This window comes from Phragmites australis, chromosome 16 (genome assembly GCF_958298935.1).
Source record: "Phragmites australis chromosome 16, lpPhrAust1.1, whole genome shotgun sequence".
Taxonomy (NCBI): domain Eukaryota; kingdom Viridiplantae; phylum Streptophyta; class Magnoliopsida; order Poales; family Poaceae; genus Phragmites; species Phragmites australis.
In genome coordinates, this window is record NC_084936.1 from 17,800,392 (window position 1) to 17,816,594 (window position 16,203).

A 16,203-nucleotide genomic window follows, 5' to 3' on the forward strand; every position below is an offset into this window, starting at 1 on the left:
CTCATTATTCACTAACATAGCAAGCTAGCATGTGACATCGTGGCAGGTAACAAAACTAATTTGAAGAATAAGCCCAGGACTAGATTTAAGGAATCACCGAGTATAGAAATTTTGAAGAGCAATGAGCAAAGGCCTGTTCACTATTTCTTTGAATTGAAATTGTTCAGAGCTCCGGTGTACATATTTGTCCATCATCGGACTATCCAGTGAGTAGAACGCCTTCACACCATCCGAAGCAACTCACTCTGGAAATATTGCTCTGGTGATGAGAGTCCGGTGGACATATCATGATCACTGGACCATACGGTAAACTTCATCACTTGGAATCACCTCGGGAATAAATAGTCTGGTGATTTCATCATTGCATCACTGAATAATCTGGTGAGTTGAACTAAATTTTTCCTAGACAATTCCACTTCTACTAAAATTAGTCTGGTGCTCTAAACAAACTAACATCAGACCATCTGGTGTAACACTTCTTGTATTTTTGGACATGTGTCACCCAGAAAACTATCCGGTAATTTCACAACTTTAATCACCAGACCATCCTATGTATAAAAAGTGTTTTCTGACTTGATGACCAAACATGATCCCGTGAGAACATGCTTCACAAGACTCTTACCTCATCCAATTCAAACTTTCTTGAGCTCCAACTTCTCGATATCTCAACCATGGGCTTCTATTAGCTGCTGTTGGAGCAAGAGTTCATCTTGCCCCAGCAAGTACGGTGAGAGTTTCTTCTAAGGAGGAGACTCAAGCTTTGAGATGAAGTTTAAGAGGAAGGAACACCACGAATGTATTGATAGTAGAAAAAATGGATCGATCTAGAGGAGTATCACAACATGACTTGGTGTTTTTCCACCTCTGTGTCTTTTTGTCGTCTCCTGCCCAGAGGACCATGGTCTCCTATTTATAGGGCCATGCGTAGCTTGGTGTACAAGTTATCATAATATACAAATATCCGAGATCCGGCCAAATTACTGAGCCTTATCCTAGATAACTACTTTCTACCCTTCTTAGGAGATAAATATCCACCGTAGTAACTATCGTGGTGCCTGCCCCCTGAAGGGGGTGAGCCGATCGCCAATTGCGCCCCGGCGCCGCACCGCCAGAGGTGTTAGGATAGGTACCATCGTGCTGGGGTGTCAGAGCGGTGTCTACTAGCCTAGGCATTTAATGCCGGTCACTTCCTCGCAGGAAAAGTACGACTGATTCTTCCCTTTTGGCAGATTTTTCCTGAGGCCTAATGACTCACCCAGTAACCTAGCCGGTCCGGGCAGCGGGAGGTTGAAGCCTCCGGGACTGGGCCTTCGGGAGGCTAAGCTCCGGAAGGCCGAGGCTTCGGAAGGGGGAGGCTTCGGGAGGCCAGGCTCCAGAAGGCTGGGGCTTCAGAAGGCGGAGACAGGCTCAGCCTTTGGGAGGCTGAGCTAATTAAGCTAAGGAGCCGTCGGGGGTCCTTAATAATGACCCCCAATAGCTACCTAGTACTAGAATTTTCTAAGTGTGGGTCAAACTAAATCTAGACTCACTGGATCAAGCTACTACTCTTAGTCTCTTTTTATAGTATAGTCAAAAGACTAAGGAAAAAGACCTATACTACTCTAAGTGTCATTCATCTCCTTTGTGAGACTTAGAACTAGAAGATACTTAATCTTAACACACATCCTTTGATCGTCCATATAATCGCTTTAGAGACCAAGCATACCAAATTATCGTTGTGAACTAAATTTTTGATTCCCTTCAAAACAAATTGTTAGTCACGATGATACAATTGTCATTAATTATCGAAATAGTTACCACTTACCTAGGAGCCTAGATGCTACAAAAGACGACCCAAGGGATCGGGAGCGGGAGAGACTAGCCGACGGTCAGGATCGTAAGACAGAGTACACGCTTCAACATCGGAGCGCTTACTTACGGTGTAAGCAAGTGGGGAGTCATGCTTTGAGAAGCGTGCTAGGGTTTCGCGGTTTAGCCTTAAAACCGTGGGAGGACTGCAGTAATACATGGTACCATCGCGAAGCTTGTGTCGAGGGGAAGCTAAGTCATGAAGGCGTTATGATCGTCCGATGAATCAAGAAGAAAATAGACCAAAATACCCTCGGTGGTAGGCATGAGTATACTACAAAAGAGGAGTATTTTGGAAAAAAAAAGTTAGGAAACTTAGGAATCAAGTTTTCTAGGCTTATAAATAGAGATGTAGGGCTATGGGAGGAGATGAACCAGCCATTTGAGCCCCTTGTGCTATCCATTTGAGAGTCTTGTGCTAGGGTTTTAGAGGAGAGGAAGATGAGTGCTTAGCCTATGTATTAGGTGAGAGATTTGTGAGAATTTTTTTTTGTAATATATCTAAAATAGGGCTGACCTCTACTACAATGAAGTTTATTTTTCTTCATATTGTTGTGCTCACCTCATTCTAGTTTTCCTCTATTGGTTTCCTTGTAAGTTTACAAGTTTTTGGGTTTCCGGATTTGATTTAGGTTTAGATTTTTTGGCTGAAATTTCAGCACCATGTGAGGTCATTTTTCTTGTTGCTAGAGGCATAAAATTTGCATACACATGCTTATGTGATGGGATCTTGAATGTTCTTGCCTCTGGACAATCAATTTGGAGAGTTTCGTTGCTCGATGTTCATCTTTTCTTGTTTTTTTAAAAGTTATGATCTTTCGAGTGTGAAGACATATGGATTGATCTTAAATAGAGCCTATGTTTCATATACCATATATGGAGTCATGTTGCCTCGATTTTCTTTTGTTAAAACTTCTCTATATTTTTACTTCCGCTTGAATTTTGAGGTATGTTGGGTGATCCAAATAGGAGAAAGTCATCGATTTCGCAAGAAATTTGTTGAGGCGCCTATTCACCACCCCTCTAGCTACCAATCTTGTTCCTATAATTGGTATTAGAGCCGGTTTGATCACTTGTTGACCTTTGCCAGCTTTGTGATCTGTAGATAACAATGGAGAGAAGTGAGAAGATTCCTTTATTTGATGGTCGAGATTTTTCGTACTGGAAGTTGCGCGTGGTGACTTATCTTTTAAGCCAAGGAAGTGCAATTGGGGAAATAGTTAATTCCAACTATGTGATTACTACTGCTCACACGACTTAGATTCAAATCGAACAGTATGAGACCAACAACAAGGTCATAAATATTTTGTTCACAAGTTTGAGTTGGAATGAGTTCGACAAGGTCCAGCACCTCCGTACTGCCTGGGAGATTTGGTCTACTCTGAGTGTCTTTCATAAAGGCACTAATCAAATTAAGGCTAGATACGAAAGTATATACAACCAAGAATATCAAATGTTTATGCAAGACCCCGGAGAGTATTTGGATGCAATATTTGCTCATTTTGATGGGATCATTAGCAATCTTTGATCCACTAGTGTTCTGCCCTATTCTAACCACGAGAGAGCGATCAAGCTTCTCTATGTTCTTGACCGTAGCATATGTGAAGTGAAGATCTCGAGTATTGAAGAGTACCAAGTTATGACACATTGACTTGTGATGAACTCTTAAGCAAGCTCAAATCCACCAAGATAGCCAAGGCGACTTGGATAGGTCTTGGAAACCCTCGGTCTCAGAACATGGCGTTGGTTTCGGATCGGATGGTGGCAATAAGGCTGGAGCTAGCTTCTCTTGTGCTAATAGTTCATCAAGTGGTTTTGCTTTATCTTTTTTGCTTTCTATCATAGAGGAGTAGGTAGACACTTTGGATGATGAGGACCTTGCTCTTATTGTGAAGAAGTTTGCACACTTCTACAATAATCACCAAGACCTGAGGAGGGGCAGTTCATGTGCCTGTTTTGAGTGTGGTGATACCACCCACTTCAAGACAGACTGCCCTAAGCTCAAGAAGAGGGAAGACCGCGACCACGACCACAATAAGCATAAGATGAAGAATAAGAAGCCCTTCTTCAAGAAGAACCGCCACAAGATGATCAAGAAGGCGGCCAAGGCGGCTTCTAGGGCGTTCATGGCTGCTCTCAACGACATCGACACCTCTTCTAGCGAGGAGGAGAGCTCGGAGGAGGAGGAGCTTCCCGTGAAGGACAAGAAGAAAAAGAACAATGACTTCACCGGCCTTTGCTTCATGGCGGGTGACAAGCGACCCCGAGCTTGATCCCTCCAAGGTATTACCTTCCTACAACTAACTTTCTGTCTAAATTGATACCTTGAATGATGCTCTCATTATCCATGACAAGTTACTTAAGAAAGTTGTGCGTGAGTTGACGGAGCTTATGCCTAAGTATGAGTCTATTTTTTCTGAGCTTGCATTTCTTAGGTCTAGGTTTGATGATGAGGAGTGTGAGAGTTGTTGTTGGTTATGACTGAATTTGTCGAGCTTCAGAATATGCATGCTCAAGTCGCCAGTCGGCTTGAGAATGCCGAGAAGAAACTCTTTGAGGAGGAGTCTAGGTATACTCTCTTAGATGCTTGTAAGAATTGCCCTTTTCTTGCAAAGTATATTGAACTAAAAGACAAGTGTCTTAAAGAGCTAGAATCTAGATTGGCGAGTGCTAGATGTTCGAAGGATGTGCAACTGAACTATTCTACTTGCATAGTCTTTCAGGATAAACTCAGCTGGATTAGAGGGCAAGTTCAGAAACTCTTGGATGAGAATGAGTATCTCCTTTCTCTAGATGAGAAGTACTCATAGGGAAAGAGAAAAATTAATTTAATCTTGGCCAAGATCAAGATGTGTGCTGACAAGGCGGGTTTGGCTCTTTAGTTGGGATTTGAGAGGATTGCTTACAATGGAGATAGTAAGACTATTTTCACCACACCTACTACCCTAGAAGCTGGGAAGTCCAAAATCAATTTCACACCATAACCCATCAAGAAGAAACCAACACCACAGCCTAACAAGAAAAATCCAGCACCACAATCCAAGAAAGCTCTACAACCTAAGGTGAGAGTCCCAATGAGAGAGCCTAGAGTGATCAGCAGTCGAGTTCTCGAGAGGCGCTACAACTACACCTACTACCAGAGAGAGGGTCACCTTGTTGGGTTTCGCTTTTGTCATAGGAGAGATGAGCGGCGTGAGTGGGAGTGGAGTACCCAGGACATGTACCGTCCTCTGTTGGTGTATATGAGCCTTCTCTCTGCTCTCGCCCATGAGTCCTATACGCTCATCAGTTTTCTTCTAGAGGCTTTGTCTGGCGTGGATTTTACCATGACTCATATGGTTTTGGTCCACATGTAAGAGGCTTTGAGTCCCAGCGCTTTGGAGGACCACACTTTCCTCATCGTAGTTCTCACCCCCAGTGTGCTAGTGTTGATCTGCATTCACCTACTTTCACTGCTTTAGGACGGATGACCCAATACTAGATTCTCAAGGGATTTCTGTCTAACCCCAGTACTGAGCCATCCACCTACTATTCTTCTCATATGTATGTGGCAGGTCGAGGCCTGGAGAACAAGTGGCTCATCGACTCTGGTTGTTTGCGTCATATGACTGGAGATGCATCATGGTTCTCTAGCCTCACCCCGCTGAAGTGGAATGAGTACATCACTTTCGGGGATGATCGAAAGGAAGAGTGAAGGCCAAATGTATGGTAAGGATGAATGAGAGTTTCACTCTAAAAAATGTGGCTTTGATGGAGCATATAGGATACAATCTTCTCTCTGTATCTCAATTACTAGATGAGGACTTGAAAGTGCGTTTCAAACGCGATACTTCTCGAATTCTTGATTCTTCCAAAGCTTTGATTTGCCAAATTTCTAGAGTTGGGAGAGTTTTCGGAGCTAATTTTTCTGAGTCTCTTGATTCTTCTCATTATTTGATTGCACAGCCTTCTTCTAAGCTTTGGATGTGGTATAGGAGACTATAGCACATGACTTTTGATTTGCTTACTCATTTGAGTGCCCTAGGTTTGATTCAAGCATTGCCCAAGCTCAAGTTTGAGAAGAACCTTGTTTGTGCTCCTTGTTGGTATGGCAAGATGGTTGCCCCTCTTCACCCACCAGTCAATCTGGTGATGACTAAACGACCAGAAGAACTTCTCCATATGGACACTATTGGTCCTTCCCGGGTTCGTTTGGCGGGCAGAAAGTGATATGTTCTTGTTATTATTGATGACTTCTCTCGCTACTCTTGGGTCTTCTTTCTTGTGAGCAAGGATAAAATGTTTTCACACTTTCAGAGCTTAGTTTTGAGATTGTTTAAACAACTTCCTGGTGTATTGAAAGCAATTCGCAGTGATAACGACATCGAATTCAAGAACTATCTCGTTGATACTTTCTGTCTTGAGCATGGTATTGAGCATCAATTTTTTACCCGACGCGTTCCTCGGTAGAATGGCGTGGTTGAGACGAAGAATCACACTTTGGTGGAGATGGCTAGGACGATGCTCGATGAGCATAGAACTCGTAGGAAGTTTTAGGGTAAGGCCATTAGCACGGCATGCTACGTCTCCAATCGAATTTTCTTGCACTCGATCTTGAATTTGACTTATTATGAGTTGCGTTTTGGGAGGAAGTTGAAGGTTTCACATTTGAGAGTTTTTAGATGTCGGTACTTCACCCTAAAGCATGGCAATCTTGACAAGTTCGAGTCGTGTTCTTCCGATGGCATTTTCTTGGGGCATTCTCTTCATAGTCATTCATACAGGGTCTTTAATCTTGACACTAACACCATCATGAAGTCCTGTTATGTGACCTTTGATGAATCAATCCCTTGTGCTAGCTCTGTCTTTGAGTGTGCAGGTGACCAGGAAATGAGCGAAAGCATCTTTGTAGATAATGACATTCTAGCTTTTGGTGATGATGAGGATGATCCACTACTTCCTCCTACCACACTTCTCGACATCTTAACCATGAACTTCTCTGAGCTACCTAGTGCTAGAATTTCATAAGTTTGCATCAAACCAAGTCTAGACTCACTAGGTCAAGCAACTACTCTTAGCCTCTCTTTATAGTACAGTCAAAAGACTAAGGAAATAGACCTATACTACTCTAAATGTTCTTCATCTCTTTTGTGATATTTAGAACTAGAATATCCTTAATCTTGACACACATGTCCTTTGATCGTTCATATAATCACTTTAGGGATCAAGCATACCCAATTATCATTGTGAACTAAATTTTTTTATTTCTTTTCAAAACAAATTGTTAGTCACAATGATACGGTTGTCATTAATCACCGAAACACTTATCACCTATCTAGTGGCCTAGATGCTACAATCTCCCCTTTTTGATGATTAATTACAACACAAATGAGAATATAGAGATATGAAATAAAGCATACGCAATCATATTAGGCAATTGATAGCATATAACAATAAAACAAGAGAAATCCTAGCACTAGAACAACCTAACATGCCAGAACAAATACAATCAAGCACGCATGAAATGAAACACAATGTGATGACAAGCTAAACACATCGATTAAGAATTAAATGGCATATCATTACATGAAAATCCATAAGATCCAACAAACTGAATCTAGATACCCAAAAACTAAACAAGACTCCCCCTGAAATTAGCAAGCTCTCTAGACACTCAAGACTACCTATGTCTCTCCAAAACTCCCCCTAACACTAGTCTCTCTCCCCCTTTTGCATCTAAGCACCAAAAAGAGAACACATCTACACATCTGGAAATAGAGGAGATGAGGGAGCCGATGCTGCCGAAGAAGGTTGCACCACGAACTGAGAAGCATCAATCTCGGAGTTAGATGCAGACGAGATAATCTCAACGTCAGCGTCGTCGAAAGATGAGGATGCTCCTGCTGTAGGCTGACTCTACATTGAGTCTGGATGGGGGTCAGAGCTGGAGGTGTCGAGACCTGCCCAGCCATCTCCTGGTTAACCTGACTCAGCACTCCTGAAGAATTGGATCAACCGCATCAAGCACAAGCTGCGAGATAGTTGGAGGCACAACTAGGGGCTCCTGAGCTGGGGCTGTCGATTACAGCAAGTCCTCAAAACTTAGATGTCCAGTAGGCAGGGGAGTTTTGATTGGCTTGCAATCATCCATCTTGAACTTCTTGAGCATGTACCTCGTGTACTTCTCTTGATGGATGAAAGTCCCTTCATTCAATTGCTTGATTTAAAATCCAAGGAAGTAGTTGAGCTCGTCAATCATTGACATCTCGAACTCCCTAGATATCATGTCACCAAATTCTTTACAAAACTCTTTGTTAGTTGAACCAAATATTATATCATCAACATAAATTTGACACAAGAAAAGCTCTTTGTCGATGATCTTTATGAACAATGTGGTGTCTACCCTCCTGATTTTGAATCCTTGGCTGATGAGGAAGTCACGCAGGCATTCGTACTAATCTTTTGGGGTTTGCTTGAGTCCATAAAATGCAGTGTGCAACCTATAGACATGATTAGAATATATAAGATCTTCAAAATTGGGGGTTTTTCAATATAAACAAGTTCATTGATGAAGCCATTTAAGAATGCACTCTTGACATCCATTTGATAAAGCTTAATGTTATGATGTGAAGCAAATACAAGAATAATACGAATGGCCTCAAGCCTTGCTACGGGAACGAATGTTTCACCAAAATCCAAACCTTCAACTTGCGCAAATCCTTGCGTGACGAGTTTTGCCTTGTTGCGTACCATCATACCATATTCATCTTGCTTGTTGCGGAAGACCTACTTAGTTCCAATTACATTTTTGTCTTGAGGCCTCTCTTCAAGAATCCATACTTCATTGCGGGTGAAGTTATTGAGTTCTTCTTGCATCGCCATCACCCAATCCAGATCCTTAAGAGCCTCATCTACATGTGTGGGTTTCAAACAAGAGACAAACGAGTAATATTCACAAAATGAAGCATATTGATGAGAGTGAGTTCGTACTCCCCTAGATGGACTTCCAATGATCAAGTCAATGGGGTGATCTTTGAAAATATGCGTATGCTTTACTTGTTGTTCTTGAGGTGTATCTTTAGGTGGTGCAACATCTTGAGCTTGAGCTTCCTTTTGAGAGATATGGACATCATGTGATGGAAGTGGTTGATCATCCTTGTCCTCATCTTCATCAACTTGAGATGCCATGGAGGTGTATGTAATGGAAGTGAAAGATATATATGCATCCTCCTCCTTAGACTTGATATCCCCAATTGTCATATTCTTCATTGCATCTCTCAAGGGTTCGTCACCTACATCATCATAAGAAACACCTTCTTCTTGGGAGACATTAGATTTATCAAACTTCACATCGCATGTTTCTTCAACAAGACCAATGGCATTGTTGAATACTCGATATGCTTTGGAGTTAGATGTATAACCAACAAGAAAACAAATATCGCAACATTTTTTCAAACCTTTCTAGTCGTTCTCTTTTCTTGAAGATAAAGAATTTATACCCGAACACATGAAAGTATAAGATATTGGGTTTCCTCCCAATGAGAAGCTCATACGACGTCTTCTTCAATAGTCGGTGGAGGTACACTCGATAGGATACATGACATGCTGTGTTGATTGGTTCTGCCTAAAACTTCTCTGGCGTACCATATTCATCAAACATTGCTCTTGCAAGAGTGATCAAGGTCTTGTTCTTCCTCTCCACCACGCTATTTTGTTGAGGGATGTAGGTTGATGAAAACTCATACTTGATGCCTCTATCATCACAAAATTATTCAATGTATGTGTTCTTGAACTCCGTATCGTTATCTCTCTGGATTTTCACAAGTGTTGTCTCATTCATTTTGAGCCCTCTTTGCGAACTTCTTGAAGATCCCAACGATTTTTCTCTTGTCATCTAGAAAGAAAGTCTAAGTGTATCGTGTATAATCATCAACAATGATAAGTCAATAGAGATTACCACCAAGACTTTTGTAAGTACTTGGTCCGAAGAGGTCCATGTGTAGTAGCTCTAAGGGTCTTGATGTAGACATTATGGACTTGTATGGATGTGAGCTTACAACTTGCTTCTCCGCTTGGCAAGCGCTATATAACTTGTCCTTCTTGAATACAGCATCTTTCAAACCAACTGCCATTCCATTCTTGTACGACTTCTTGATTCCAATGTGTGCAAATCAACGATGTCAAAGCCAACCCATAGATGTCTTGGTGAAGAGGTATGTAGTCAAGCTAGCTTCATTAGATGAGAAATCCACAATATATATATATCCATGTCTAAAGCCTTTAAAGATTATATAATTATACTTCTTGCTAGTTATGATAACATCAGCATCACTAAATAAGCATGTGAAGCTTAAATCACATAGTTGAACTACGGAAAGCAAATTAAAACTAAGAGACTCAACTAAAAGAATATTAGAGATAGAAAGATCATTAGAGATTACTATCTTACCCAAACCTACCACATTTGCCTTAGCGTTATCACCAAATGTGACTTAGTCATGATCTCCCACATCTTCCAGTGAGGTGAACATCTTTACATTATTGGTCATATGTTATATGCATCTACTATCAAACACTCAATGATTTCCACCAGCTTTATAGTTCACCTATACATATGAAATCAAGCTTTTTGTTTAGGTATCCAACTAAGTTTGGTACTTTTAAAGTGAGACACAAGAGACTTAGGCACCCAAATTTGCCTAGGAAGTTTATCCTTAGCTTGAATTATAATGAATTTAGCCATAAATTTTTCACTCTTAAGCTTATGCAATAAGAAATGATGATCATTGAAAGTGGACTTATATTTAGAAGGTAAAATAGGGAGGTATTTAGTAAGAATTAGACACTCCCTTGTGTTGTGACTAGTGACTCGACAATGTTGGCAATATGAACCAACTTTATTGATGAAGCAATTCTTGATTTTCGGTGTCTTGATGACCTTTTTCACCGGGTTCGAGAAGCATCCAGTGCCTCTCTTGTTATAGTACAATGTATTCTTCATGAGAATTTCCTTATGCTTATACTCTTCCTTAGTCAACCGGGCCATACATGACTTGAGACTCGTAATCTCATTCTCAAGCTCTTATTCCCTTGCATGATTAGCCTTAGAAGATGATATATTATCACATGAAGAGGAGCATGGTATATCAAGAAGATCCTCACAAGAAGTAAATGTATTGACTTTAACAACATCAATAGTAGGCAATTCATTCATGCTAGGATCAATGGCCATAATAAGCTAACTTAAGTTCTTGATATTTGCATTTCAAGTCAATATGCTCAAGTTTTAGCTTCTTGTTACTAGCCTTAAGAGACTTGCTAGATGCAACTACTTCATCATATTTCTTAAGCACGTTATTGTATTTAGCAAACAAGTCATCATGACTAGAACTAAGTATAGCATTAGCATTTTCAAGAGACTAGTTTTAGCTTTTTGTTTCTTGATGATAGTTTTAGCTTTTTGTTTCTTGATGATAGTAGCATAGTCATTCATGAGCTTAGATAGATCATTAGGAGAAATACCATCATCATCACTACTATTATCTTCCTGACTACTCACCTTGTTGTTACCTTTTGCATGAGGCATATAGGTGGTGGAGGTAGAGGTGGATCATCATTGGTGATGGCGAGGCCTGCGAATTTGTTATCTTCAGCATTGCTTGAATCATCACTTGAGCTTTTGTCAGAGACCCATTCACTAACAATGTAAACCTTGCAGCCTCCACCTTTCTTGCTGAAGAGCTTCTTCTTTCGCTTGTCTTGATCCTTCTTTTTATGCTTGTCCTCTTTCTCAATTGCATCAATCCTCTTGGACTTATTCTTGTTTCTCTTGTTGAGATGAGGGCAATAATATGATATGTGGCTAAGGTTACCATAGTTGTAGCACTTCTTTTTACCTCCGCCACCAAACTTGTTAAATTTCTTTGAACGAAATTTGTTCTTCTTGAAATCATAGTTGTAAGCCCTTCTTTTGAAACTTGGAGATCATCCTTGTGGTTCTTCTCATGAGAAGGGCAAGCTCAATGTCGGAGTCATCATCATCTTCATCACTTTCACTTGATGATGAGAACTTCTTCTTCTTCTTCTTGTCAACCGTATTTGCCTTGAGAGCAAAATTTTTCTTGGATGAATACTCATGATATCCAAACAAGAACATCCCATGAGCATATATCTTCCTAACAGCGCTGGTGATGGTCATGTCATTCATGTCCCTTTTATGAAGAAGAGATATGACAATATTATATTATGGCTAGAGAAGCACCATCAAAATCCTACGAATAACGTCTCCTTAAGATAATTGAGTGAGTTTAAGAGAATTGATTTCTTCCACAAGCATATTAATGCGAGAATACATATCATTGCATAGCTCATTATAAAGCATCTTGAATTGATTAAGAGCATTCATAAGCACATGATATCCTTCCTTACAAATTTTCCTAGAACCCTCATGAATTTCACAAAGAGCGGTCCAAATCTCATTAGCGAATTCCTTGCTCCTAACTCTAGAGAAAACCTCTTCACTAATTCCCTCAAATATATCATTCTTTGCCTTAGCATTCCACCTAATTTGTTGGTCAGTAAAAGGTTGATCAAACCCAATGAAGACGGCTAGCCAAACTTCAGGGGAAATAGTCTCAAGATAGCTCGTCATGCAAACTTTCCAATAGGTAAAGTTCTTTCTCTCGAGCTTTGGCACGCTACTTCCACTCCCTGGGACCATTGCTCTAGGATTTTAAGCCTATCAAGAGCACGAGACTCTAATACCAATTGAAATGATCGAATGGCCCAAGAGAGGGGGGGTGAATTGGGCAATTTAAAACTTCTACTGTAATCTAGAATAAATAGCAACCTTAGCCTAAAAGAAAGGAAATACAACTACATGATCAAGTTAGGAGAAGGCAACAAAACAATCAAGCAAAGACACTAAGAAAATATAGAATTTAAAGTGTGCAAGAAAGTAGATGCTCAAATTAAATTGCGAAATAGTAAAGAGATGGATAAGATACCACCGAATTTATTCTTGAGGTATCTAGGAGTTGGCACTCCCCCTAGTTCTCGTTGGAGCATCCACCAAGGATATCGCTCCCTTTTGAGTCAACAAGACTCAAGTGCTCCCTCATAATTACCACTTCTCCATATCTAGATTGGTGAACATCAAACCAAGTATATAGCTCGTTTCGGAACTCTCACAAAAACTCCAAGAGCTCACCGAGACACCTCCAATCACCAAAGACTGGTTAGGTGTTGCCAATCACCAAAAGTAACAAGTCAATAGTTTCACTTGACCAAGATCAAGCCTAGACTACAGCTAGTGATAAGGGCACGACTCCCTCAGATACACACAAGGTGAATTCGCCCCTTATTGTTTATATTTTCTTCGTAAAAGAATAGAGTACTACTAAGTTTTGTGTTATTTTTAGGACTATGGGAGAAGCATCACAACCCCTCCTGGACGTCATCACTCGAAGGCCAAGTCTACTCGGACTCAAGGCTGACCTCTGGTCGAAGTCGTGGTCATGGTCGTGGTCAAAGTTGTGGTCGTTGTCGTGATCGAGTTCCAGAACAGCACGTAAGTAAAACGTGCATAACTCCCTTATACGAAGTTCGTTTTAGGCAATCTTGGATATTCTGGAAAGCTTACGACGAGTCCTTTCCAATGGATATGAGCTCGACCAAATATTCCTTATAGTTTAGTTAGATTAAAAGGAATAAGGTGTTGCATCACCGTTTTGAACCATGTTGGGTTTTGTAATCGTGTCAGAGTCGGAGTCCAGGTTGTGCACGTCTCTCTCCACGGTTGCACAACCCTAGGTTGACCTCCTCACGCCCCCTATATATACACAGTAGTTGTCGTAGTTTAAGCTTAGGTTTAGCTTATATTATTCTGTTTAATACAATTTCGCTGTTTATCGGTTTATTGAACCCCAAATTCGAGTGCTTTATTGGTAATTAGCAATATTTAGATTGCATATACCTGTTCTTGCTTGTGTTCTCGATTCTCTTGAAAGAAAAGCCTTCTTAGTGAGGTCAACCGCATCTTGACACGGTTGGTAACCATGGAGTACTGGTGTAGTGGTTGCGAGGGTTCTTGATCTGTTCTGATCGGAGCCTTTGGATCATCAACATCGAAACTCCACTAATCGACTTATCATATTACCTTCGAAAGATCGGGCATGCCCTCATCAGCTAGTGCACACTTGCTACTCTCCAAGCACTAATGATGTCCTTGGCCTTCAATTAGGGACTTGAAAATCAACTCAAGTGCTATCTCTTGCTTCTTGATGACACACAGTGCATGAACTCCTCTGGATCGTGAGAGAGCCAAATAAAATCAAGTGGAGAGGTATTTATAGGCTAGAGATCCAAATTTTAGCTGTTGCTTGACCACTCACTTTTTCTGTTAACACCGGATGATCTGGTATTACTGACACTGGATAATCCGGTGAGTACAAAATTTAATCCCCACTGTGCAAGCTGTCATTAGCCGTTACTACTGAGAAATAGTCCGGTGTTATCATCCAGTGAGCACACACTTAGCACCGGACTATCCGGTGCATTGAACTTCTTCTGCCCTTAAAAATTTCTCTGCAGAAAATGCTTCGGTGTACATATTTATCCATCACCGAACTATCCGGTGAGTAGAACTCCTTCACACCATTCGAAGAAACCCTCTCCGAAAATATTGCTCCAGTGATAAGAGTCTGGTGCACACATCATGATCACCGGACCATCTGATGAACTTCATCACTTGGAATCTCCCCTGGAATAGATAGTCTAGTGTTTTATCGTTGCATCACTGGATAATCTGGTGAGTTGAACTAATTCTTTCTTGAACAATTCCACTTATGCTGAAATTAGTCTGATGCACTGAATAAACTAACACCAGACCATCTGGTGTAACACTTCTAGTATTTTTGGACATGTGTCACCCAAAAAAGTATCCGATGATTCTACAACTTTAATCACCACCATCTTGTGTATGAAAAGTGTTTTCTGACTTGATGAACAAACATGATTCTGTGAGAACAAGCTTCACAAGATCGGATCATCCGTGAACTAAAAAGACTCTTAGCTCGTCCAATTCAAATTTTCTTGAGCTCCAACTTCTCGACATCTCAACCATGGGCTTATTTGAGCTACCTAGTACTAGAATTTCATAAGTGTGCATCAAACCAAGTCTAGACTCATTAGATCAAGCTACTACTCTTAGTCTCTCTTTATAGTATGGTCAAAAGACTAAGGAAATAGACCTATACTACTCTAATGTCATTCATCTCCTTTGTGACACTTAGAACTAGAAGATCATTAATCTTGGCACACATGTCATTTTATCGTCTATATAATCGCTTTAGGGAGTAAGCATACCTAATTATCATTGTGAACTAAATTTTTGATTCCCTTCAAAATGAATTGTTAGTCGCAATAATATGATTTTCATTAATCACTGAAACACTTACTACTTACCTAGTGGTCTAGATGCTACACAAGACGGTTCAAGAGATCGGGAGCGGGAGAGACTTGCCGACGGTAAGGATCGCAAGGCAGAGTACACGTTTCGACATCGGAGTGCTTGCTTAAGATGTAAAGAAGTATGGAGTCATGCTTTGAGAAGCATGCTAGAGTTTCGCAATTTGGTTTTAAAACAGTAGGAGGATTTGAGGAGTACGTGGCACCATAGCGAAGTTTGCGTCGAGGCGAAGCTAAGTCATGAATGCGTTGTGGCCATCCGATGAATCGAGAAGAAAATAGACCAAAATATCCTTGGTGTTAGATAGGAGTGTACTACAAGATATGGATATTTTGGAAAAAAGCTAAGAAAATTATGGATCAAGTTTCATAGGCTTATAAATATAGATGTAGGGCTATGAGAGGAGATGAACTAGCCATTTTGTGCCCTCTGTGCCATCCATATGAGAGTCTTATGGTAGGATTTTAAAGGAAAGGACGAGAAATGCTTGGCCTATATATTAGGTGAGAGTTTTGTGAGAAAAAATCTTTATAATCTGTCTAAAGTAGGGCTGACCTCTGCTGCAATAAAATTTATTTTTCTTCATATTATTTTGCTCACCTCCTTCTAGTTTCCCTCTATTGTTCACTTGCAAGTTTGCAAGTTTTTCGGTTTCCAAATTTGATTTTCGTTTTGATTTTAAGCTGAAATTTCGACACCTTGTGAGGTCATTTTCTTGTTGTAGAGATATAAAATTCATATACACACGCTTATATGATGAGGTCTTCAATTTCCTTGCCTATAGACAATCAAGGGGAGTTTCGTTGCTCGGTATTCATATTTTTTTATTTCTTTGCAAGTTATGATCTTTCGAGTACTAAGACACGTGAATTGATCTTAAATAAAGAGTCGTTGAGATGCCTATTTAC